This window comes from Dasypus novemcinctus, chromosome 3, assembly GCF_030445035.2.
Source record: "Dasypus novemcinctus isolate mDasNov1 chromosome 3, mDasNov1.1.hap2, whole genome shotgun sequence".
In the NCBI taxonomy this organism is placed as follows: Eukaryota; Metazoa; Chordata; class Mammalia; order Cingulata; family Dasypodidae; genus Dasypus; species Dasypus novemcinctus.
In genome coordinates this window covers 146,466,366-146,491,362 of record NC_080675.1, presented here as the reverse complement: position 1 = coordinate 146,491,362, position 24,997 = coordinate 146,466,366, and the positions used below count along the sequence as shown (strand labels likewise).

At 40.9% G+C, this 24,997-nt stretch overlaps 1 protein-coding gene and 1 long non-coding RNA gene across 6 annotated transcripts in view; one reads left to right on the top strand and one right to left on the bottom strand.

Moving 5' to 3' along the window:
- The window catches only part of THSD4 (thrombospondin type 1 domain containing 4), a 634,788-nt gene that overhangs the window by 224,483 nt on the left and 385,308 nt on the right, over window positions 1–24,997 (bottom strand). The gene's annotated exons all lie outside the window — the stretch shown is intronic.
- Window positions 9,674–24,997, top strand: part of LOC105745457 (uncharacterized) — a 52,816-nt gene continuing 37,492 nt past the window's right edge. For 2 of the 4 annotated variants that reach the window (XR_002795580.3, XR_001118156.4), the window contains exons 1-3: window positions 9,674–9,835; window positions 10,603–10,847; window positions 16,409–16,588. This is a non-coding gene — a long non-coding RNA (uncharacterized lncRNA). Of the gene's footprint in view, window positions 9,836–9,910; window positions 10,263–10,602; window positions 10,848–16,408; window positions 16,589–24,997 lie in introns of those variants that run through there. The other 2 variants (XR_009185138.2, XR_011648450.1) reach the window with 1 other exon arrangement.

Genomic DNA, 24,997 nt, shown 5'->3' with positions numbered 1-24,997 from the left:
ATATACATTTATAGTTTGGTGAGCACTCCTAGAGTTATAGAATTTTAAAACTGGAACATATTTAAATCATTTAGTTTTACTAAGAGTAGAACCTAAGAAATATAAGAACATACCCAAACAGAAGAAAGGAATGACATGATTACATGGAAGAATGCACATATATTATATACATCTACATTTGTAACATAAATGTAAAAGATATCTTCAGAATTTTCCATGGAATATTTACAAAAATAGTTATATTTGCCCACAAAGAAAGCCTTAGTCTTTTTAAGGCTGAAATCACATTGCATACAGTATGTCCCTGGGCCATCTCACATGATCTCTCACTAGATGTACTTGATATTCTAGCCAAAGGGGGAAAAAATTATTTGCTATTCTCTAAACGTACTTTTACCTTCCCCATCTTATTATCTTTTCTTACTTGTACTGTTTCTGCATCTGGGAATGCCTTTCTCCAATCTTTCTATGGAACTCCTATTGATTCTTCAATCCCATCTCAAATGCTTTCTTCTCCATAAGGATGTTCCAAATCCTTGCAAAACAATGTGATCTGTTTTATTAATTTATAGCAAATCTTAACTAACCTATTTGTTTGTGCTTATCTTTAGAGGTCAGATGAACTCTCATAGCCATATGAATTCTACAGCACTTAGCACAAACATACACAAAATGCACACTATACATAGTTGTTGAACTTGAGAGTTGCCCATTTTGCCTTGGTGCAATGTAGGAACACATAAAAAAATTGCTGATGGGCAGATTTCAATAGATTCTAATACAAAACACTTTGCCTTTTACATCAAATACTCACTTTGTCCTTTGAATATGCCTGGGTTGAAATTTCAGCATTCTTTCTGCTGGTTCATATTAACTTTCTAAGCCAAAGTAAATAAACTTATATAACAGGCTGAATCAGCAATTTTATTTTATGTTTTGGGGGGGGTAAAGAAATACTTTTTTTAAAGGCATGGATTAGGGAAAAAAGCCTAATTCAGTATGCATGCCAACAGCAAAGTACAAGAAAATGAACACCCACCATAGCACTGGTTTTTAGATCAGATATTTCCATTTATGAAATATGACTTTTTATGGTCACTCAATAATTTCTTGTAATTTTCTCAAAAAGTGGCAAATAAAATTTACTGTGAACCGCTCACAATATGCTAACCACAATTACTCACTTTTCTCTAATACAGTTGAGCTGTTTATAATATTAGCTACACATAAGAAAAGCAGTGTTGATGGAAGGTACTGAAGGTTTGTCTCTCGCTTTTCTATAGAACAATATAGCCTATAAAGCATGACAATCTTATTAATGCTATGTTCCTTATATATCAAGATGATTATTATTCCCATTTTAGATGAGGAAACAAAGGTCTATAAAAATTACTTGCCAACAAACATTTGTTGGGAAAAGTTACAAAAGAAGAAAGTATAATAAAAAAGGGCCAAGATGGCAGGCTGAGCAAAGGTATTTGTTTTCCTCTTTCCTTCCCCAAATTCCATTCAAATGGCAAAAAGGATCAATATATCATAACAACAACTAGAAAACAAAAGAAAGGATACCATTGGCAGATATAAAAATTGAGGAATTTCTGGGTATTAGAAGGTTTATGCTGGCAAGAAGCCACACTGGAAGAAACTACCAAAACAGAGTATTACAAAGAAGGAAATAGTCCAAACTCAGAAACCACAGGCACATTGGCAGGGAGGCCCGGGAACAAGAGTGACTACTGACATCAAGGGCAGGACTGCCTGGAGAACAGGGAGGTCAGTCATGCCCCCTCCCTCCACAGGCCAACAGAGTTACCAGTGGGTGATTTCAACATGTTACTCTCAAATTTGACGGATGAAGCAGACATTAATAAAGATACAGATAATCTGAACATCTCAATTTACAACCTTGATTTAATACATAAAAAGCCCCGCACCTACTCATCAAAAAAGAACATTTTTCTCAAGCGCACTTGAAGCATGTACATAGCCTCTCCACATCCTAGGCCATAAAACAATTCTCAGCAAGTATCAAAAAATTAGCATCACAAAAAATTACCACATTCTCTGACCACAATATAATCAAGTTAGAAATTAATTTGGGAACAATAAAACCCTGCAAACTTTTGAAAATAAAATTAAACTATGCAAAGGTCAAAGAAAATATAATGACAATTTAAGAAAGGGCTCAGAACTGAGTAATAATGAAAACACTGTCTATCAAAACTTAAGGGGATAGTGGGAAGGTAGTGGAGTAGGAAGTTCAAGGAATGAGTCTCTCCACCATAACAACTATTAAACAGGCAGGAACTGCCTGAATCAACTGTTTCAAAACACCAGGGTCCTGTAGAACACTACAGCATCCAGGGAAGAGTAGAGGAAGAGGATGGTAAATTATAGTAAATACCAGTAAATTATATTCTTCATGTAGCAGTTATTGCCCAGCCCCTACTCTCAAGGCAGACAGCTTGCTGGTGCCAGAAAAGGACATAAAAATGAACTTCCCCACGATCTGGGGTGGACATGGATCAATCCCTGATCATGGCTTTTGATTAGTGACTCTGATTCTCTGGGGGTCCAGCTCTGAGGGTGGTCATTGTTCCAACCTGCCTGGACAAAGGCTGTGGAGGAAACTGAAAGATGGGACTATTCCTCAGAGCTGGGGAGGACAGATGAAGGGCTGCATTTGCTGGGCAGGTCAAGAGAGCACAGCTTTGGGGAGAAACGCCTGGTGCCCTTCCTGGTCCCTCCCTTACCCGCCTCTCCAGGGAAGTCTGGAGCCGATCAGCACTTTCTTTCAGAATCCCTGACTTTGTGCTGGTTGGGAAAGACTGACTTGAGAGACTCCCTTCTGGATACAGTCCCCTCCCTCCCAGAATTTTTCCACTAGGCAAAAGCAGCTTCAGATAGGAAAGCAGTAAAAAAAACAAACAAAAAAACAATTGAGGTGGGTAGCCTGAGATAACGGCTTACCTGGTTTAAGTCTGGCAATTGAACACTAAGGAGAGGAAGAAGATCTGTTTCCTGGGAAGTTGAGGGGCATTCATACTCCAGTAAACAGGGGAACCCCTAAGCCCTCTAGCAAGCACAAACCTAGGACAAGACACAGGGCCAGATATGACAGGGAGGATCCTGAACTTTGCATTTGCCCTGAACAGACCTTCCTGATAGGAGGGCTGACACTAAAGAAAATCCTTGTCATATCATCAGCTGGACATAAATTCAAGAAACAGATATCTTAGGGAATAAATCCCAGAGTTAATATTTTAAAATAGTAAAATGTACAGTGCACAAAAGATTAAGAGAAATGATGGCCTATAAAAGAAGATAAAAATCCAGGAAAACAACAACAAAGATGATCAGAACATGGACATACCAAACAAAGACTTTCTGAAACATGATCTTCAGTATGAAGATGAAGGAAAGTACAGAGAAAGAACTAAAGAATACCAGGAAAACAATGAGTAAGCAATATGAAGATCTTAGTAAAGAGAAAGAAATTTTAAAAGGGAAGCAAATAGAAGTACTGGAGTTGTAGACCATAATAACTGAGATGAAAAATTCCCAGGGGGGTTTCAAAAGCAGATTGGAGCTGACAGAAGAAAGAATCAGTGAACTTGAAAACAAGGCACTTGAAATGAGTCAGAATGAGGAGCAAAAACAAAACTACTTATATAAAGTGAAAAAAAGCTTAAGAGACTTCTGGGACACCATCAAATGTACAAATATAAGCATTATGGGGGTCTAAGAAGGAAAAGAGAAAATGGGGCAGAATGAATATTCAAAGAAATAAAGACAGAAAATGTTCCAAACTTAGCAAAAGATGTGAACATGCACCTCCAAGAAGCCCAGAAAACACACAGGATAAACTTGAAGAAAAACTTGGTCTAACACATTCTAAATAAACTGTTGAATACAAAGGACAGGGAGAGAGTTCTGAAAGATACAAGAGAAAAGCAATATGTTATATTCAAGGGAGTCCCAATTAGATTGAGTGCTGATTATCATAGGAAACCTTGAAGGCAAGGAAGCAGTAGGTTGAAATACTTAAAATGCTGAAAGAAAATAACTGCCAACCAAGAATTTTGTATTTGACAAGACTTTCTTTCAGTAATGAGGAAGAGATCAATCACTACTAGACCTGTCCTATAAGCAATTCAAAAGGGACTTCTTCAGACTGAAGGGAAAGGACATTAAACAGTGGTTCAAAGTGGCATAAATAAAGACCAGCAGTAAAGGTAATCATTTCGGTAATTTTTTATATACATATATATATTTTTAAAAGATTTATTTATTTTTATTCCCCCCCCCCCCCCCCAGTTTTCTGCTTTCTGTGTCCATTCACTGTATGTTCTTCTGTATCCACTTGTATTCTTGTCAGTGGCACCCGGAATCTGTGTCTTGTTTTGTTGTGTCAGCTCTGTGTGTGTATGGCACCATTCCTGGGCAGGCTGCACTTTTTTTTTTGTGCTGGGTGGCTCTCCTTACAGGGCTCACTCCTTATGCGTGGGGCTCCCCTACATGGGGACACCCTTGCATGGCATGGCACTCCTTGCACACATCAGCACCGCAAGTGGCCCGGCGCATCACACAGGTCAGGAGGCCCTTTGAACTTTGGACCTCCCATGTGGTAGGTGGATGCCCTATCCATTGGGTCATTTGGGTAATTATAAATACAAGTACTGTTGTATGGTATTTTTTTTGGTATGTAAATACACTTACTTCCTACAGGTACTAAAATGCAAACAAATGCATTAAAAAGTAATGATAAGTCTATGATTTTGAATATTCAATGTGTGAAGACATAATTTGTAACAAGTTACCCAAAAAAAGTGGGGGAATGAGGGGTATAGGGACAGTGAATGTATATGCTATTAAAGTCAAGTTGGTATCAAATCAGATATAACTATTATTTATTTAGGATGTTCAATTTTAACCCCAAGATAAATGCAAGGAAAATGTATGAGAAATATATTTAGATAGAAAAGCAAAGGAACATAATATGATACAATAAAAAATAAAATAAATATGAAAGTAGGCATTGACGGAAGAATTGAGGGACAAACAAAAAGCCTTAAGACTTATGAAGACTAAATAGCAAAACAGCAGAGGAAAATTTTGCATTATCAGTATTGACTTTAGATGTAAATGTATTAAACTCCCCAGTCAAAAGGCAAAGATTGACAGAATGGAGAAAAAAGCATGACTCAACTAAATGCTGCTTACATAAGATTCACATTAAATGCAAAGACACAGTAGGTTGACAGTGAAGGGATGGAGAAATACACTATGCAAATGATACCCAAAAGAGAACTGGGGAAGCTATACTAATATCAAATAAAAGAGACTAAGTCAAAAGCAGTGACAAGGGATAAAGACAGTCATTATATACTGATAAAAGGGGTCAATTCAACAAGATGACATTACAATTATATGTTTATATACACCTAACAGTAGAGCCCCCAAATATATGAAGCAAATACTGACAGATTTAAAGGAGAAATGGACAGATCTACACATTAATAGTTAGGAGACTTAAATATACAACTTTCAGTAATGGATAGAACATCTAGACAGAAGATCAATAAGGAAATAGAAGACTTGTACGATACTCTAAGCCAGTTAGAGCTAGAAGATATATATAATAAAACACTTAACCCAACAACAGAATACACATTCTTCAAGTGCACATGGTTGATTCTCTAGGATAGACCATATCTTAGGTCACAAAACAAGTATCAATAAATTCAAAACTATTGAAATCTTAAAAGAGGTATCATAGCAGGCCAGACAGCCATCCTTTGAAAGGCCTCCTTACAAGGTCAGCCTTTGGGTGGTGTCTGGGAACTTGGACTGTGGGAGATTCCCACCATTCCCAAAACTGGTAAGAGTGGGTCACAGTGCCTAAAATGTTTGTACAAATGATATGGTTTATGCTGAACACCTTATGGAGTCTAGAATTTTGCTATGTGCCAGGCAGAGGCTGCCTTTTTGACCAGTTCCCCAATAAAAATGCTGGGTGCCAAGTCTAATGAGCTTCCCTGGTTGACATTTCATACATTTGTCACAATTTGTTGCTGGGTGAATTAAGTGCATCCTCGGTTCACTGGGAAAGGACCGTTGGAAGCTTGTGCCTGGTTTCCCCAGAAGTTTGCCTCAGATACTTCTTCCCTTTGCCACATTGCTCTGTATCATTTTGCTGTGAATTGTAGCTGTGAGTACAACTATATGCTGCTAAATCCTGTGAGTCCTCCTAGTGAATTACTGAATCTGGGGGTAGTCTTGGGGATTCTTGACACATCGTCTTTCATTATTTCAAATATGACACTGCAGAGTCTTTCTTCATTCTCTTAGGCAGATTTCATTATTCCTTTGCTTCTGCTTTTATAATTGAGGAGACTTTCGTATTGCATGATTGTTATTTGTTTGCATGCTGGGCCTTTATTAGATCATGAGCTCATCTAAAACAAAGACTTTATTTTTTCACTTTCCCTTTCTTCAGCCTGAAACACAGAGGTGAAACACCCTGACAGTAGCAACTATAATTGTGGTGATAGCCAATGCCTGCTGTTTATTATGTGCCTGACACACCAACCGAAAAGTACTACACACATTATTGCATTTAATCCTTCCAAACACCATTATTGTCCTTGTTTTAAAAATGAGAAGGAGGCGGCCCCACAGTAGGTGTTAAATGAGTGAATGAACCACCTAGAGAAAAATCACTTTATCCCTTAAGGAATCACTTGACTGAAGTGCAATTTAGTGCTATGATTTTTCACTTGTGCACACTTTACCTCAGCATGTGTTAAAAGCTGCTGCTGAGGACACTACTTATTACAGTACTTATTTTACTTATTACTGAGTGATTTATTATATCATGCATTTTTTACTAGATGAGGCATGCTTACTGTGTATAATTCAAAAGATATCAAAGGTGTATAGTGAAACGTAAGTCTCACCTCCCTTCATCTCAGTCACTTAAATTTTTCCCTATTTCTTTCTATATCCTTCCTAAGAGAAGACATATGAACATGGAAGCACATTTTTAAAACATGGTAGCATTTTGTACACATTGTTCTGCAACTTGCTTTTCTTATTTAACAACATATCCTGGTGGTCATTTTATATCAGTACATATCTATATGGGTTATTAACCTTTTTTTGATCCACAGACCCCTTTGCTAGTCATGTGAAAATCACAGACCCTTTGTCAAAAGGTAGCAGCAGATTGTTTGATGACATTCAACATGGGAGGTCAGAGAAAATAAAGTTGATATTTTTCAATTCAATTCAAGCCCTGGTTAAGAATCCGATATAGAATGATCTCATTCTTTTTGAACACCTGTACAGGGTACCCCTTTTGAGGGGAATTTATATTGTTGCAACCACCTAATTATGAAAAATGGTGCCTAGAACATTTTGCACAGAGATCTATATGGTAAATTGTTATGGATGGAAAAACTGGGTGAAAAAGATACTATTTTTGAGATCTAATTCACCTACCATAAAATTCACCCGTTTCAAGTATACAGTTCAGCAGTGTTTTAGATATTCAAAACATTGTAAATCATCACCACCATCTAATTCCAACAATTGTTTTACCACCTCAAAAAGGAACTCCAAACCAATCAGCAGGCAAGATATTTCTATTTAGTTTTTACAGGTTTTGCAAATGGTTCTATCATAATTAAAAGAAACATCTTTTTTTTAAGCCAGCTTTTCCACTTCTAGGAGTTTATCTCATCATAATATATGGAACCTTCTAGGTTTCTAGTAGTCTCTCCTACCCTCTCCCCATATATGACAGTAGCTCATGGCCTTCTCTGAGAAGGTAAATCCAAGTTCAGGAAAGAAAATGTAATACCCTCCACCCACCACCGCCATTCTGCTGCATCTTGCAAAGAAACTGCATCCTGGTATCCACCTCATACTGACAAATGCACCAGATTTCCAGCCTGACCTTCCAGTCCTTGGGTACACAGCTAATCTGTACTAAACACAGTTGCTATCCTAGTTAAGTAGGGCAAAGGCATCCTCATGGCCTCGAGGTTCCTGGTTTAATGATCCTGCACCCAGAAAATGAAAGAAGGAGTAGTCCTTTCTCCGTCTTCCAGGCCCGTGTGTGGAACTCATACCAGGTTGTTCTGTCCTTGAGATGACAGTCACTGGTGCCAACAGGGTCTGCCACAGGATGCCAAATAAGGCTTGCTTCGCCTCACACCCTCCTCCCCCACCACCTGCCAGCCCCTGCTTATCTGGAAGAACCTCAAACCCTAGAAAACTGGCTCTGCAAACTGCACCCAGCGTTTGCTGCTTGGCTCCCAGCCCCACACTGAGGCCACAGCAAGCCGAGCACTGCTAGGTATACAAAGCATTCTTCTCCTTTCTTCCTTTTCCTTGTATTTTTATGAATATCCAAAGGGAAGGTAATTAAAACCTGCAAGAAAACCAGCTGGCAGAAAAAAAAACCTTGGTGATTTTGGGACGACGCCACATGTTTACGGGTGAATTTTGTAAGTAACACAGCAATAAAAGAGAGGCTCTTATGAATAAATACCACATTCTTCAAAGCTCTATATAAACTACACTTTCTTTTTTTTTAAAGGAAGGAGGTGGGGCTCACTCATGTTCTTTCCTCAACCTTTCATTTCCAACATGGGGAAAGGAATCCTAATTGTACAATTTCTTAGGAACACCGTTGTTATAGAGCCAGGGCTTTGCAGCTACACAGAAGCAAATACATACACACACGGGGAAAGGAAGGAAAAAGAGAAAGAAAAGCTACCCCAAGATCTGTAGCATAGCAGAATAGAACAAAGGTGCAGAAGAGCAGGCATCTTGCCACGCCTGATTGTGTTTTCTGGCTATTAAGCATATACACTTTAACTCAAAAGACAGAAGCTTTGCCTTCCTCTCATGAGTGCTGTCTGAACAGCATCAAGTTGGGGGTGATCCTGTGCAATCCTCTTGCGTTTTTCATCTGCTTTGCCGGTTATAAAGGAAATAGAGCCATCACCCCCCTGCGTGTGATACAGGGCTTAGGGCACACACATTCCGGAGTGTCCTTCCCAGGGAGCCAGCTGCATGCAGGTAACTGAAGCCTGCCCTTAGCCTTGCTGTTAATAAGAGTAATTGGCACGCCGCTGAGGGGCTGCTGGAGCACTGTGATTTGTTCTGTACAGGGGTCTCCCCAGACCATATGCGCATGCAGCGGTGATAGAAATATTTTCCATATGAGCTCTCCTCCAATGTGCTTAAGTGCTCCAGGCTGAGTTAGGCCAGCCCATTTGTCATTTGCTCTGCACAGTATAAAAAAAAAAAAAAAAAAAAAATCAACAGGGAAGTTGCGAACTTCAACTACAACTAGAGGGCAACGGTCTGCTTTCAGCTACCAACATCACTAACCCTGCTCAGTGGCTCGAACTCCCATTCAAGACCTCAATCCCTCCCACAGGCCCAGAAGATATCTGCAGAGCAGAGGACAGGGTAACTAATAGGCTATAAGCCTAAAACAAATGAGCTGCTGCTGCATGGTTCTGAGTTGCATGAATCTTTTGAGCAGAGTAACAAGCCTGCAGAGACCACAGCCAGCCTTGCAGTGGCAGTTTGGGGAGTATTCTCACTTCGGCTTTTTTTAGAAAAGGAAAAGTAATTACATTAGGCTTTCAGAGCCTCCTCGGTCCCTGACAAGGCTAACAAAAGGCAGAGCTGTGAAGTGGCCCCGTGGCCTTTTTAGGAGATGCACTTTTCACTTGGCTTTTCAAAGAGGAAGATGGATCTAGGCGAAAGGCTGGCCTTTCATTACTCAGGCATCACTCTGAGCCTTCTCATAAAGGTAAGGAGTGAAAGGACCGGGCGAGTTAAATCTGTTGCAGGCTTGTATGCAGGTGGGATCTGAGATCCCTCTCAGATCTATAGGATCATCCCTTCTAGCCTCTTTACCTATATCAGAAAACTGACCCCAAGAGGTGCCTAGGATGTTCAAAACTGTATCCAGTAAACATCTTAGCTAAACCAATAAGAATAAAGTGCCCTAATGGACCTTAAAATATGCCTCCCTTCTTAAGGTAGACCTGGGGCAAACTCCTAGCCCCGTTACGTACCAATATCCCTCTTCAAACCTATGACAGAAAGTTAAGCGCAGATTTTGCCAAGCACATCAAAGCAACAAAGGAGAAAAATGTGGTGCAAAAGCAGGAAAGAAAAGGAATTCCTCGCACATGCATATTCTCTGCGGCCCTGGAGAATAATAACTCTCGAAGGTAAGAATCCCTGTCGGACTCCGACATGCCACAATTTCTTTTCTGCAATGGCAGAAGGAGAAACATGCATGTGCCAGGCGTCCGTCACCAAGGACATGCAGGCTCCCCGGGGTGGCAGCTGCACAGTCTCAGAATGAGGTTTTAGAGATTACCAGATTCTTCAAGAAAAGATTCTTCCTTCATATAAGAAAAGGCAAGTCTTATAGTAATACAAAGCATTACTCTTTGCACACCACAAAAACCATTCCCTGATCCCTCTTGGTAGATAGAAGAGGAAATATAATGCTGACAAAAATACAACTTCTGACAAGATATTTTATTTGGCTTACCTCTCCCCCAGGTCTCGCTAAAACTGCTGTTTGAACGTGGAGCAATGTTAATATCAGGTAGCTGACAAACATTATTACCCAAAGTTAGAACTACCCTAGAGGAGAACGCCGGCTGCCAAGCACTAACAGCTAGCAGATGCACTTGTGTCTCGGGATTCCAGCCTGGCGTTCTGCTAGGCACTGCGTTGCTTCCCTCTGCTCTCCCTCACTGGACTACCCGGAGCTCCGAGCTCAGCCTCCGCTCTGAAGAAAACTGGTAAGCTGATCTCCGCATGTAATAACTTCTCCCGGCTGGGGGAGGGGACGGGAGCCAGCTGGGAGCTGGGGGGCTGCCTTGAACAGAAAGCAGAAAGGGGAGGGACAGAAATGATCAATGTGGAGTTCTGCATCTGGTCTCATTCATGAAAAGGGCTCCGAGGTAAGCACTCCGCATGCAGCCGGGCTGCCTCTGCCTCGTCAACTGAGGCAGGCAGGCTCCAGGCGAGGTGCTGGGGGCCTCTGCCGAGAAGCCCTGGGTGCCTAGCCATGGGGCCCACTCTCCCTAGGCCTCAGTTTCCTCACTGGTGTAATCAGGGGTTGGATGGCTGGCCCCTGAGTTCCTTTTGGCTCCAACTCGATGGCTGCAGAAATGTAGGCAGTTAAAGGCTGTATTATCCAGGGCAGCTCAGAAGGGGAGAAAAGTCACAAGGGTACATGGATCAGATGGACACAGCTAGATGGGAACTGGGGGGAGCAGATACATCCCCTTCTTGCTGCTTCTTTGGGTCACTGTGCTTGCTCAAGAGCTTGAGGAAATACTGCAGTGTGAAAATAAATGGTAAGCTGGGAACAGGTGTTGGGGGGAGGGACTGGCTGGCTGAGTGCATCAAAAGCGGGTTTTAAAGAAGTCAGAGCTACCTCTGGGTAGAATCGTGCTGTCCACCAAAGCGGAATTTGGGGACCAGGAAAGGAGGTTGAGGAACAGGTCTTAACTGAAGCCCACTTAAGAGACACAGCCTAAGCAGCCAACTCTTATTGTGAAGTAGCAGGGATCATGGATTAAAAATAGGTTGAGAACGCCCCAGAGCTAGATTCTACATAGAGTGAGCATGGCTGTTGGTGACCACAGGGGCACAGGCTGTGAGCACGGTGCAGTGGAGGCTGCCCCGGCCCTAGGATCAGGCTGCCCTGGGTCCAACCCCAGTTCTGCTCTGAACATTTAACCTCAGTGAGCCCCCATTTCTCCACCTGTAAGAGGGGGAAGTTCCACCTACTGGTTCCGGTAACAATCAACGTGGTCACAAAAGTTGGCATAGCTCCTGGCACACAGAAAGCTCTAAAGACAGAGGCTTTCTCTTTCATCTGGAATAAATGTCAGCACTCAGTCCCAGACGTAAATTAATAAACACTTGAAAAGCCTCAGGTTGTGGCATTTTCCTGCATTAATGAGGTCACTTTAAACCCAACTGGTTTTACAGTTGGCAGTCATCTCAGCAAGGTTATTATCACCAGTCACATGACTGTTTACTCGTGGGGGGATTTTTCTGAAAGGGGAACACTGGGGGGACTTAACTCCCATTTTCCAGAGTTGTAAGAGACAGAAGTTCTTGTGTAGATAATATCTCCAGTTGGAGAAAGGAAGGAATGCATTTCTTCTCTTCCCCCTCCTCTTCCCCTTCTTTTTCTCGTTACTGTTTAGCATTGGGTCTGTTCTATCAGGTGACTGAAGGAGCACTGCCGTCTACCCGCCAGCTTCACCAGAAATGCAGGGATTGTCTGAGAAGACCAAAGTTCTTAAAAACACCAGGGGTCTTATCTAGTCCAAAGATCAGCAAATTTTTTCTGTAAAGGGCCAGAGAGTTATATATTTCTGGCTTTGAGGGTCATATGGTCTTTCTTGCAACTACTCAACCCTGCCACAATAGCACAAAAGCAGTCACAGACAATAGGAAGCACATGGGTATGACTGCATTCCCATAAAATTTTAAGAAATAGGCAGCAGGCCATATTTGGCCCTGGCCTGTGGTTTGCCAACCCCTGGACTAGATTCTTCCCAATCATTCTCTAACTGCAATCTGATTTTTGACCTCTCTACTTGACTACCAGTGCTCTGGAGAGGTCACTGCTGGTCCGTGTGTCATACTATATAAAGGATAATTTTTTAGTGCTTATTTGCCCTCCCTGCAGCATTGGGCACTGCTGACCATGCTTTCCTTTTTGAAACGCTCTCTTACCTTAGCTTCCAGGACACCACTCTCCAGTTTTCCTCTGTCTCATGTTAGTCAACATTTTTAGAAGAACTTTCCAGGTAGTGTCTCCTGTAATCCTCACAACAGCCTTATTAGATAAAATAACTTGCCCCAGCAGCCTGCCTCTGGAGTCCAGCTTTATGCCACTGCATCACACTGGACAGGCCCGTCTCCTGGCCTCTTCCTAAATGCCTCCATTCTAGAGAACCCTCTCCCTTCTAGCCACTTTCTCTGGGCCATCTTATCATTCCACTGGCCTCATGTGCTCTTTACGTATTATGACAACAATTCTCCACAACTCTCTACAGAGCCAGGTCTTTCTCCTGACCTGGAGGCCCAAAACACACAGTTGCCTAATGGATAAATGGGCCCCTCACATTTACTCCAATTCAACAGGTCTAAAACTGAAATAATGTTTCCCTGAAAACCTGTTCTTCTGATTTTCTCACTCCAACATCACCACCCATCTAAAACTGGGCATCATCTTGAGTTGCCCCCCACCCCTGCCCTCTGACTCCAGACCACCACCAGGTCTGACTGATTTTCCTTCTAGGGATCTCTCCAGTCTGCCCGTGTCTCCTGATTCCTGCGACTCTTGCCCCCACCCAGGCCAACACCACCTCTGACTTTTGCAGCAGCCTCCTTGCTCTGGCCCTTTAAGTCTTCTTCCCCGCCACAACCACTGAAGTTCTTCTAAAATTCAAAATCTGATCATGTCACTTTCAAGTCTTTTTTTTTTTTTTTTTTTAACTTATTTTGAAATAAATAAGACTTACAGAATAGTTGCAGGGATAGTACAGGGAGTCACAGTAAACCCTTCACCCAGCTTCTTCTAAAGTGAATGTCTTAAATTATAGTATATCATCTATACTAAGAAGTTAATGGTGGCACCATGATATTAACTAAGCTACAGTCTTTTAGCATTCCCTGGTTTATCCCCTTCTGGGATTCCAAGCTGCATTTAGTCGTCACAGCTTCTTCGTCTCTTGTCTGTGACGGTGTCTTAGCCTTCCCTTTTTTTCCTGCCCTTGACACTTTGAAGAGGACTGGTCAGCTATTTTGTAGCTTGTCTCTCAATTTGGGTTTGTCTGTTTCCTTCTGGTTAGATTGGGATCATGGGGTTTGGGGAAGAAAACTACAGAGTCAGGGGTACTTAATCATTCTATCACTGGTTATGTTAGCCTTAGTCACTTAGCTAAGGTGTTGGCTACCGGGCTTCTCCACTGTGAAGTTATTTTTCTCTTTCCTTAGAGAAGTTGAGTCAATAAGTCCAGTCCATATTCCCGGGTAGAAGTATTAACTTGTTGGACATGTGTTAAAACTACCACGATAATATTTTAGGAGAGACACTTTGAAGCACTGCAAATAGCCTGTTCTCCTTAAAGTTTCATCACTGCTTTTAATATTCATTGGTAGACCGTACCTGCAGCAGTTAACACTATAGAGTTCTAAAGGCAATTTCCTGTTTCCCCCTTGCCTTCTACATATCTTAATCAGACTTCTTCTATATGAAAGATCTGTTCCTCATTTACTGGCTTATTAATTTTCTTCTCCTTTTGATGATGCTCCATTAAGGATGAAGTTCAAACTCCATAATACACTTGGGAGGAGGTTTGGGGTCTCTGCCTACCCTTCTAGCCTCCCTACCCTATTCCCCTTCTGTTCATATGTACCCCCCCCCCCCCATGTTCTCATGCCCCCATGCCTTCCTGCATGCTAGTCCCTTCTTCTAGAATGTCATTCTCCCAGGCATTCGGTTAACTCCTATTTGCCTTTGAAAACTCAGCTCAAATCGTTTATAAGCACCAAATATTGGAAACCACCTCAGTGTCCATCAATAGGGACTGACTGAATATCCATAAAGTGGGATACGCTATCCTTTTTAAAAAGGTTCTTCCTATGTAACAGAGTAGAAACATCTCCTAGATTAAGGAAAAGTGAGGCGAGAACAGTGTGATTATGATGCTATTATTTGCATATCTGTATTTGCATATTATATATTAAACTATCTCTGGAAGATCACACTTGATGCAAGCATCACCACCAACAGTGGCTTCCTCTAGGGAGGGGAACTAGGTAGCTTCAGCTTCAGGACAGAAGTCAAAGGGGGAACTTTTTATTGTATATCTGCACCTCCCACACAGTAGCCACTTAGCCACCTGTGACTACTGGGCACTTAAAATGTGGCCAGTCAGAGTGAAGATGTGTTGTAAAACACACACTGGATTTTAAAGACTTGGCATGGAAAAAAATGTAAAATGTCTCATTAATCATTTTAATATTATGTTGAAATAATATTTTGGATATGCTGGGTTAAATATAGTATTCTTTAATGTCACCTGTTTTGTTTTACTTTCATGTAGCTACTAAAATTTTAAATGACATATGTGGCTCACATCATATTTCTAATGACTAGAGCTTCTATATGCTCTTTCATACAATGACAGGAGATGTCCTTCCCTTCTCTGTTCAAGACTCAGCACATCTCAGAGGCTCACTGGGTGTGCGCCCAATGAGGGAATGCACAGGAAGAAGGGCTTAAGGGGAAACACCTGCTGGCTTTATGGTGCGAGGTCTTCTAATGGCACATCTCAGACCTGGAAGGGAGAATGACAAGGAGAAACCTGCAGAAGGAATATCCCTCAAAGAAAAGCTAGAGACTTTCCACCTAACTTTTGAGTTACCTAAATAAGGAAGATATGAATGGGGAGAAAGTATCACAAAACAAGGGAAACAAAGCCTAAAATCACATTTCATTAAAAAAAAAAAACAATTATACTTATGTCTTAATGACAGAGAGTAAATCCATAGCAGATACCACCTCTAAGGCTATTTTATTTCCTGCAAATAGTGTCCATCCTTTAACGAAGGGAAAATTAAGGTATAGCCTTCCGCTCAGAGATAAGGGCTGCACATTAAACTGTTCAAACTGTTTATTTCTTTAAGTATGCTAAGACTGTGAGGAATAGGTGGAAAGTCTATGTCAAGAAGTGGGCTGCCAATCAGGCAGGGGCTGGCGGGCAGGGGGCAGAAGCAGGTGTTAGTAATTAACGCCCCCTTTGAGTGAACAAGGAGGAAGGGTGTGGGAGAGGAGGGAAGCTAAGGGTCGTTCTCCACAGCACTTCTAGGGACTGCACTCCAGTACCCTTCAGCAGAGGACAAACCTGCAGCGGAGGGAGTCCCCGCATTCTTACCTTTCTCAGGTTTCTGTTTGAAAGGGGCCAGGGGCCTGGCCTCATCAGCACAGGTAACTGGCAGGGCCGCTGCGAGACGAGCTCGAGCTCCTCACTGGTCCACTGGGAGAAGGACTATTTCTGGGTCTGGCTGGCTTCAGGGCTCTGAAGGAGAGCGAGGCCAGAGGCACCACCCAAGGAGAAGGCCCATCCAGGGAGACGCTCCCAGGACAGGCTCATTCAAACCCTGAGGGCACAGGCATTAGTTTCTTAGGGCTGCTGAAACCCAGTACCACAAACCTGGAGCCTTAGGACAACAGAAACGCGTCTTCTCACGGTCCGGGAGGCTGAGAAGACCGAAATAAAGGTGTCAGCAGGGCCGCGCTCCCTTCTAAAACCTTCCTCGCCTCTTCTAGCTTCTGGTGTTTGCTGGCAAGCCTGAGCGTTCCTGGACTTGTAGCCGCCTTGCTCAGGTTTTACCTTCAGGAGGCCTTCTTTCCCGGACCCGGGCCTCTTCTCTTCTTATAAAGACACCAACCGTATTGGCTTCAGGCCCACCCAACTCCACTAGGAGTACATCTTAAGTAACACCACCTGTAAGTAAGATCATATTCTGGGCACTGGGGGTTAGGGCTTCGACATAATCCAACCCAGGGAATTAATTCAGAGAAGGCATTGGGATTGGTTGCCTGTTGACCATATTCTTTATTTCAAGAATTTGCTCTAAGCCCAAGGTTCTCAAAGTGTGATCCCTGGATCAGTAGCAGCAGTGGCATCACCCGGGAATTTAGAAATGCAAACACTAGGGCCCACCCAGATTTGCTGCATCAGAAACTCTGGGGGTGAGGCCCATTGATTATGCAATTTATAACAAGCCCTCCAGGTGATTCTGATCCCATTAAACTTTGAGAACCACTTTTCTAAGGAATTAGACTCTGTCTTATAAAACTTAATTCAAATGTGTTAAGTTTAAAGTTTTATTTCATAAAAACTGATTTCCTTAGAAAATGTTCATGTTAGATATTAAAACATAGCATGAAGCTATAATAATCAAAAAGGTGCCAAAGACTATCAGTATAGGAACAGATCATTTACCAAACTAAATGTGAATGGATTTAGCATGTAATCAGCAAGTCACTTCAAATCAGCAAGGATGATTTACTAAAAAGGGTTGGGAATAATGACTAACCATTTGGGAAGTAAATAAAGCTATATTCTTAATTTATGTGATATGCCAAAATAAATTGCAGGTGGATTAAAGATGTTAATGCCAACGATGGAAGTATGGAAGTAGTAAAAGAAAACAGATCAGTATTTCTCTATTCTTGGAATGGGGAAGGACTTTAAAGTATAGCTCTAACAACAGCAGAAATAATAAAAGAACAGATTTATACATTTATATGTTGTAGCAGTTTGATATGGTTATGAATTCCAAAAGTAGATATTGGATTATGTTTGTAATCTGGTCTGTACCTGAGCATGACTGAGTTAGGATTGGGGCTTTGATTGGGCCATGTCATTAGGATGCTGAGTCCCCACCCTTTGGTGGGTGGGAACTCACAGATAAAAGGCATGGCAAAGGACAGAGTTGGGGGTTTTTGATGTTGGAGTTTGATGCTGAAGCCTTAAGTTGGAGCCCCAGGAAGTAAGCACACGAGGAAAGAGAAGCAAGCCCCAGGAAGGGAAGAACCCAGGAAACCTGAAACCTCACAGCCATCAGCAGCCATCCTGCTCTAACACGTGAAAATAGACTTTGGTGAGGGAAGTAACTTATGTTTTATGGTCTGGTATCTGTAAGCTCCTACCGCAAATAAAACCCCTTTTTAAAAACCAACCAATTTCTGGTATTTTGTATCAGCACCCCTTTGACTGACTAATACATATGTCTATTTTAAATTCTATGAATCAAAGAAACCATAAAGAAAATTGAAAGTCAAATATACCATAGAAAATATATTCCATTTGTTCATTTACTCAGTACCTATCATATACGGAGACATGGGGAACCAGAGATCAGCAAAAATAGACTTAATTCCTATCTCTATGGAGCAGGAGGTTAACATTAATATACTTAACAAATACATTTAAAATTCCAGCATGAAAAGTACTGCAAAGGAAAGATACCTGCTGACATAAAGGCTTTATCCTCATTAGGGATTGCCTTGGGTAGAAGCAAAAAGGGTTTCACGAGGACCTGATAGGAAGCAAGTGTGGATGAACAGAGAGAAGCAAATGGGAGCGCAGCCTCAGGTCAAGCTGAAGACAAAGAAAGCGTCCTGTCTCCAAACCTAAAAACTTAGATTCCTAACGAGAAGCTAGTGAGAACCTATTTCAAGGACAGGGGCAGCAGTTACACAACCAGCTTTGCACTTCGCAAAGACCATTCTGTTGTATGAAGAAAGGATTGGTGGGAGGCATGAGTGGAAGCAGAGAGACCCTTGAAGATTATGGATATAATTTATCCCAGATCAGTAGGGATAATAGCTTGAACTAGGATGATGGAAAGAAGCGACTAATTTCAAAGATAGTTTACAACTTATATGATGGAAAAGGATTCATGTCCATCATATATAAAAGCCCCCACAAATAAATCAGATAATTGATAAAGGCAACAGTAATAGTGAAAGACTGAAAGCAATGTACAACCATAGGGGAGTTGCTAAGTACTACATACACACACACACACATACATAATTAATATACATATGTATATGTATGTATATATTAATAATATCTATTTATCTATAGATAGATAGATGGATCCAAAAAGTAGAATCCTATCCAATCATTTAAAATGGTCATGTCATATATTTACTAAAATGGGCTTTTTAAAAAAATGTTAAATTCAAAAAATCTAACAGGTTCCCATATATTCCCCACACTTCTCCCACATCAACAACCTCTTTCATCATTGTGGCACATTCATTGCATTTGGTGAATACATTTTGGAGCACTGCTGCACCACATGGATAGTGGTTTACATTGTAGTTTTGATGTTATATTGGTTTAAGGCAAAAGTAGGCCACTTTTCACCTAAGGTACTGAGACAACTGGATATCCATATGCAAAAGAATGAAGGTGGACCCCCCTACCTCACATCATATGCAAAAAATTAACTCAAAATGGATCACAGATTTTGGCAGGCAGAATAACGGTTCCTCAAAAATGTCCATGTTCCAATCTTAGGGAAACTTGTGAATATGTTATATTACATGGCAAAGAGGAATTAAGGTAGCAGATGGAATTAAGGTTGCTAGTCAGCTGACTTTAAGATAGGGAGATTATTTGGGATTAACTATGTGGGCCCAAATATATCACAAGGGTCTGTAAATGTGGAAGATGGAGGCAGAAGAGGAGGTTGGAATGATGTCCCGTGAGAAGGACTCAACCTGCTATTGTGGCTTTGAAGATGAAAAGGGGACATGAACCAAGGAACATACGCAGCTTCTAGAACAGGGGGTCTTAAGCAGGGGTCCATAAGCTTGAATTTAAATTAAAAAAAAAAATCTTGTGGGGACATTTGGTGCAGGTGTGATGTATTTATTAAATAATGCACAGTATAGTATGGACTTACTAAGGGGTCTGTGGTTTTCACTTGACTGGCAAAGGGGTCCATGGAACAAGAAAGTTTAAGAACCCCTGCTCTTGAAGATAGAAAAGGTAAGGAGGGCGGCGGACTTGGCCCAGTGGTTAGGGCGTCCGTCTACCACATGGGAGGTCCGCAGTTCAAACCCTGGGCCTCCTTGACCCGTGTGGAGCTGGCCCATGCACAGTTCTGATGTGCGCAAGGAGTGCCAAGCCATGCAGAGGTGTTCCCCGCGTAGGGGAGCCCCACGCGCAAGGAGTGTGCCCCTTAAGGAGAGTTGCCCAGTGCCAAAGAAAGTGCAGCCTGCCCAGGAATGGCGCTGCACACACGGAGAGCTGACACAAGATGACGCAACGAAAAGAAACACAGATTCCCGTGCTGCTGACAACAACAGAAGCGGACCAAGAAGATGCAGCAAATAAACACAGAGAACAGACAACCGGGGTGGGGGGGAAATAAATAAATAAATAAATCTTAAAAAGAAAAAAGAAAAGGCAAGGAAATGGATTCTCCCCTAGAGCCTCCATATGGGAGTTTGATTTTAGAACCATTATGTACTTCTCACTTCCAGAACTATAAGATAATAGATTTGAGTCATTTTAAGCCACGAAGTTTGTGTTAATTTGTTACAGCAGCAATAGGACACTAATGTATAGATCCAAATGTATAAGCTAAAACTATCAAACTCTTAGAAGAAAGCATAGGAGTAACTCTTTGGGACCTTGGATTAGGCTATGGCTTTTTAGATACAACACCCAAAGCACAAGTGACAAAAGAAAATAGATAAATGGGACTTTACCGAAATTAAAAACCTTTGTGCTACTAATGATACCATGAAGAAAGTGAAAAAAGAACTCTCTCTCCATTCTGGTAGAAAATATTTGCAAATCATGTGTCTGAAAGGGGACTTATGTCCAGAATATATGAAAACTCTACAACTTAATAAAATGATAACCCAATTAAAAATGGGTAAATTATTTGAGTAGACATTTCTCCAAGTGATATAAAATGGCCATTAAGGACACACAAAAATGCTTAACCCCAATAATCATTTGAGAAATGCAACTCAAAACCACAAGGAGATTCTACTTCTCACCCACTAGGATGGCTGTATATAATAAAAAAGACAGACAATAACAAGTATTGATGAGCATGTGGAGAAATTAGGACCCTACACACTGCTAGTTGAAATTGAAAAAGGTGCAGTCAGGCAGCTCCTCATAAAGTTAAACATAGTGTTACACCATATGACCCAGCAATTCCACTCCTAGGTATATACCTAAGAGAACTGAAAACATGTTCACACAAAAACTTGCAAATGAATGTTCACAACAGCATTATTCTTAATAGCCAAAGGGTGGAAGCAACTCAAATGTCCATCAGCTGATGGATAAATAAATTGTGGTGTATGTTTACAAGGGAGTATTAAATGGCAGTAAAAAGGAATGAAGTATTGATACATGCAATGGATGGCTCTTAAATATTAAGGTAAGTGCAAAAAGTCGGTCTCAAAGGCCATTTATGATATGATTCCATTTATATTAAATGTCCAGAATAGACTAGTGGCAGAAAGTAGATTAGTGGTTGCCTAGGCCTAAGGGGCTGGGGGGGAATGGGGAGTGACTGCTAATGGGTACAGGGTTTCTTTGGGGTGAAGAAAATGTTCTAAAATTAGGTTGTAGTGATGGTTGCATGACCTCGTGAATATACCAAAAAATTGAACAGGATGCTGTAAATGAGTCGATTGTATGCTATGTAAATTGTATCTCAGTAAAGATATTTCTAAAACGTAGACCACAATATGGTATCTTTTAAAGTAATTCTATTTCAGGTGAAAATAAAAGGTGATTATCACATCTTTTATAAGCTTTATTTTCTAATTTTTTTTTTTGTTTTTACAATGAACAGAAAAATACAGTAGGAAAAATAAAAATATTTTCATTTGGAATAAAAGATGACTATAACAATAAAATGGGAAAGGCCATGAATAGGCACTTTATCAATGCGGATATACAAATGGAAAAGTAAATATATGAAAAATAATTTAACCTCAGTAGAAAATGAAAGAATACCACACTCAAAGAACATGATGCCATTTTCATCTAATACACTGGAAAATAATTTTTCCAAAGGATAAATACCTATTATTGGCAAGAGTTTAGGGAAGTGGGTAATTTGACACAGGGCAGGTGAGAATGTAAATTGGTCCAAGCACTTTCAGAACCAGGCCTCCCAAACTTTAGTGTGCACATAAATCACCTGGGAATCGAGTTAAATTACAGAGTCAGAATCAGTAACTCTGATTCTGGGTCTGGTGTAGGGCCTAAGATTCTGCATTTCTACGAGTCCCCAGTGATTCCGATGCTGCTGGCCCAGGGATTACTCTTGGAGTAGCTAGGTTCAAAGCAGGCTCTACACAGATGACTTAATCATGTGTACATTTTCAACTACCACTAATTCAATTTCCCAGAATCATGGACAGGAGCTAAAATTTATCATGAAAGGGATTTCATTTCAATATTGTTTATAATAGTGAAAAATGTTAAAAAATATAAATGTTTAATCACAGAGTCCTAGTTAGCCTTACTGTATATTTTGGAATGCTATTTAATTATAAAAAAGAATGTATTATGATATTTCATGACATTGATTGTGTTTATGATTTACTGGTAAGTGAAAAAAGTTACAAAAGAGGACTTAGGAGATAAAACCATTTTCATTATAAACATAGAATAAAAGATTAAAAGACTGTTTTCCAACATGGTAGGTTGTGCTGGTTATCTCTGAATAGTAATTTTTATTTTCTCCTGTTTGCTAGTTCATATTTTCTGGTTTTCCACCATAAACACAAAATACTTTTGTAATAAGAAAGAATAAAGAAGTTTATTTTGATCTGGCTCCACTTCCTAGAGAATCATCCTGCTGGCAACCCAGCTTGGCAAAGAGGTGAAAGCACCATCTAGAGGTTACTTACTCAAACGGAGGCACCTGACCCCAGAAACCCAGCGAAGACCTCAGATACTCAGTTAATACAACTAACGTGGCACGTGAATATCTCAGAAGGACTAGCTTTCCTATGACCAAAGGTGTTAATTCCCTTTGTAAATGGAGGACTTCACAACTTTCCTTGAAAGGGTTGAGAAAATATTTCTAGTGGGATAACATCAGGGAGTCGCCAGTTCCTCAATTTTCTTTCAAGTGTCTCCAATATCATCCCTCCTCTAACGTTAATTTTACTTTATTAAATATGATAATATAATTTTCTGCCTCAAATAACACAGACATGATTATTACATTCTGATCCCCAGGCTTGCACAGAGAGCTTATTCATTCTTTAATAATAATTTCCACTAGGAGAATTTTACTTTTTTCCCTACATAAAAACAGTTTGAAGAAGGTAAGTTTTCTGGTGGCAGATGAACACATGACCAAAAAGAAGTAAATAAGAAATTTAAAATTAGACACCATAACTAATAGCACCAACTTCTAGGGCTTCAGCATTGCGGTTAGCAGCTGAAGATGCTTTGTAAGTCCTTGAGGGTGATAATTCACGTTCATCAGGATAATTCCAAGCCATTAAAAAGGGAGTCACTCTTTTAAATATTTACTGAGGGCCTACTGTGTGATGGGAGGGAGGTATGATCCTCATTTAATTTCAAATCCCAAGGACGAGATATCCCTCATTTTGTGGGTGATGAAGCTAAAGACTGGAAAAGGTGCAATTATTTTCAGTACACTTTGTTTAAGAATACATAAAAGTACATAGGATACTTTAGAGAAATTTTCATTCTAAATACCTTGATTTCTCCTGTCCTTTCTGAGCTATACCTTCCCACCCAACACCTGGCATCAGAACTGTTTAACTTCAAACACAACAACGGCAGTTAATCACTAACTCCTGCTTTCAGCTGAAACTGTTAGGTAGTATCAGACGCTGTGCTGACAGAGAACCTCTTTCCATATTTCTTATGACCAATATATACATATAGCATGTTCTGAATAGAAGCCATACAGTTAATTTTTAAGCAACTGTGAAATTGTTTTCCCACATTAACAAAATATAAAATGGCTGCCACGTTCACAAGAATGTCAAGAGCTACGGTAAGGAGAACACTTCTAACTCAGCTCCTGTTTCATCAAGTTTATTGTTAAGATAATGCCAGCTGCTATAACAGATAAACCTTGAAATCCCGATGACTTAACAAAAAAAGAGATAAGAAAGCTTATCTCTTGCTTGGGTAAGAGTCCAGATGGGGGTCAGGTGGTGCTCTACTCCAAGGACCACTTAGAGACCCAGGCTGTTAGAGGCTCTGTCACTTTCAACATAAGGTTCCCAAGGTCACTCTGGTCACTGATGTACAGCTGGCAGATGGGGAGAGGAGGAAGTAGAGGGTCACCAGGCCTGGCTACATCTAACTACAAGAGGTTGGCAAAGACGGCTTAGCTTTGGACCCAGGAAAAAAGGGAAGTAAGTTTGGCAAACAAATACTCTGCCACTCTCACCAGGATTTCCTGATAATGTGTGTTTAAAAAAAAAGTGTGATGGATGTTTCTAACAGGGCAAACACAGATAGTCCAGATATCTCCTTACTACAGCTTCATCTAACTCCAGTCAAGAAACCTGGCGAATTTATTAATGAAGCACTTCCTATCCTTACCATCAGCTGATGCTCAGATATTTCAGGTTCAGAAATAAGCCTCAGCCCAGAGAGGGAATTTCTACTTATATTGTGGGGTGCAGGGGGGCAAAGAAACGAACATTTATTGAGTGCTAATGCTGTGCCAGGTGCTTGGCAGATATTGTCTTATTTAATTTTAATAACCATGGAGGAAGGATTTTTATTCCCATTCTCCAGGCGCGAAGGTCGAGGCTCACAGAGGTAGATAGCTCTGCTGCAGCAGTAGTAATGGGTGTGCCCAAGTCCTCGTCCTTTCTACGGCAACCACTGCCTCCCATGGAGCCGAGGGCTCTTGGGAGACACTGCAGCGTGGTCTGGAACGCAAGCGTCCTGATAAAGGCTCCAGTGGCAGGTCCTGAGGTCCACGGGCCTTGACTATCAGAGCCAGGAGCCCATCTACACACCCACAAAAGCCAGGGCCAGAGCAGGTGCCTCTTGTCCTTACCACCCACCCTGACAATGGCAGGGGTGGAGGGAGGAGGGAGTTTCCAAGTTAGCTGCCCCCACTTTTCAACTTTTGTGCTTTCCAGTCACAGTCATTATGGAAACCTGAGCATGTGCCTGAGAGCAAGAAAGCTTGAGGCATTTTTCAGTCTTACTTAAGGCAGTTTTCCTAGGATATATCTGGCAAAATCTTAGAGTATAAACTGTAACATGGGTAGAAATCAACAAAATCTGAATAACGTCAATTAAGAAAACAGCAATATTTGAAGAAAATCCAAGAGTAGGAAATACTAACT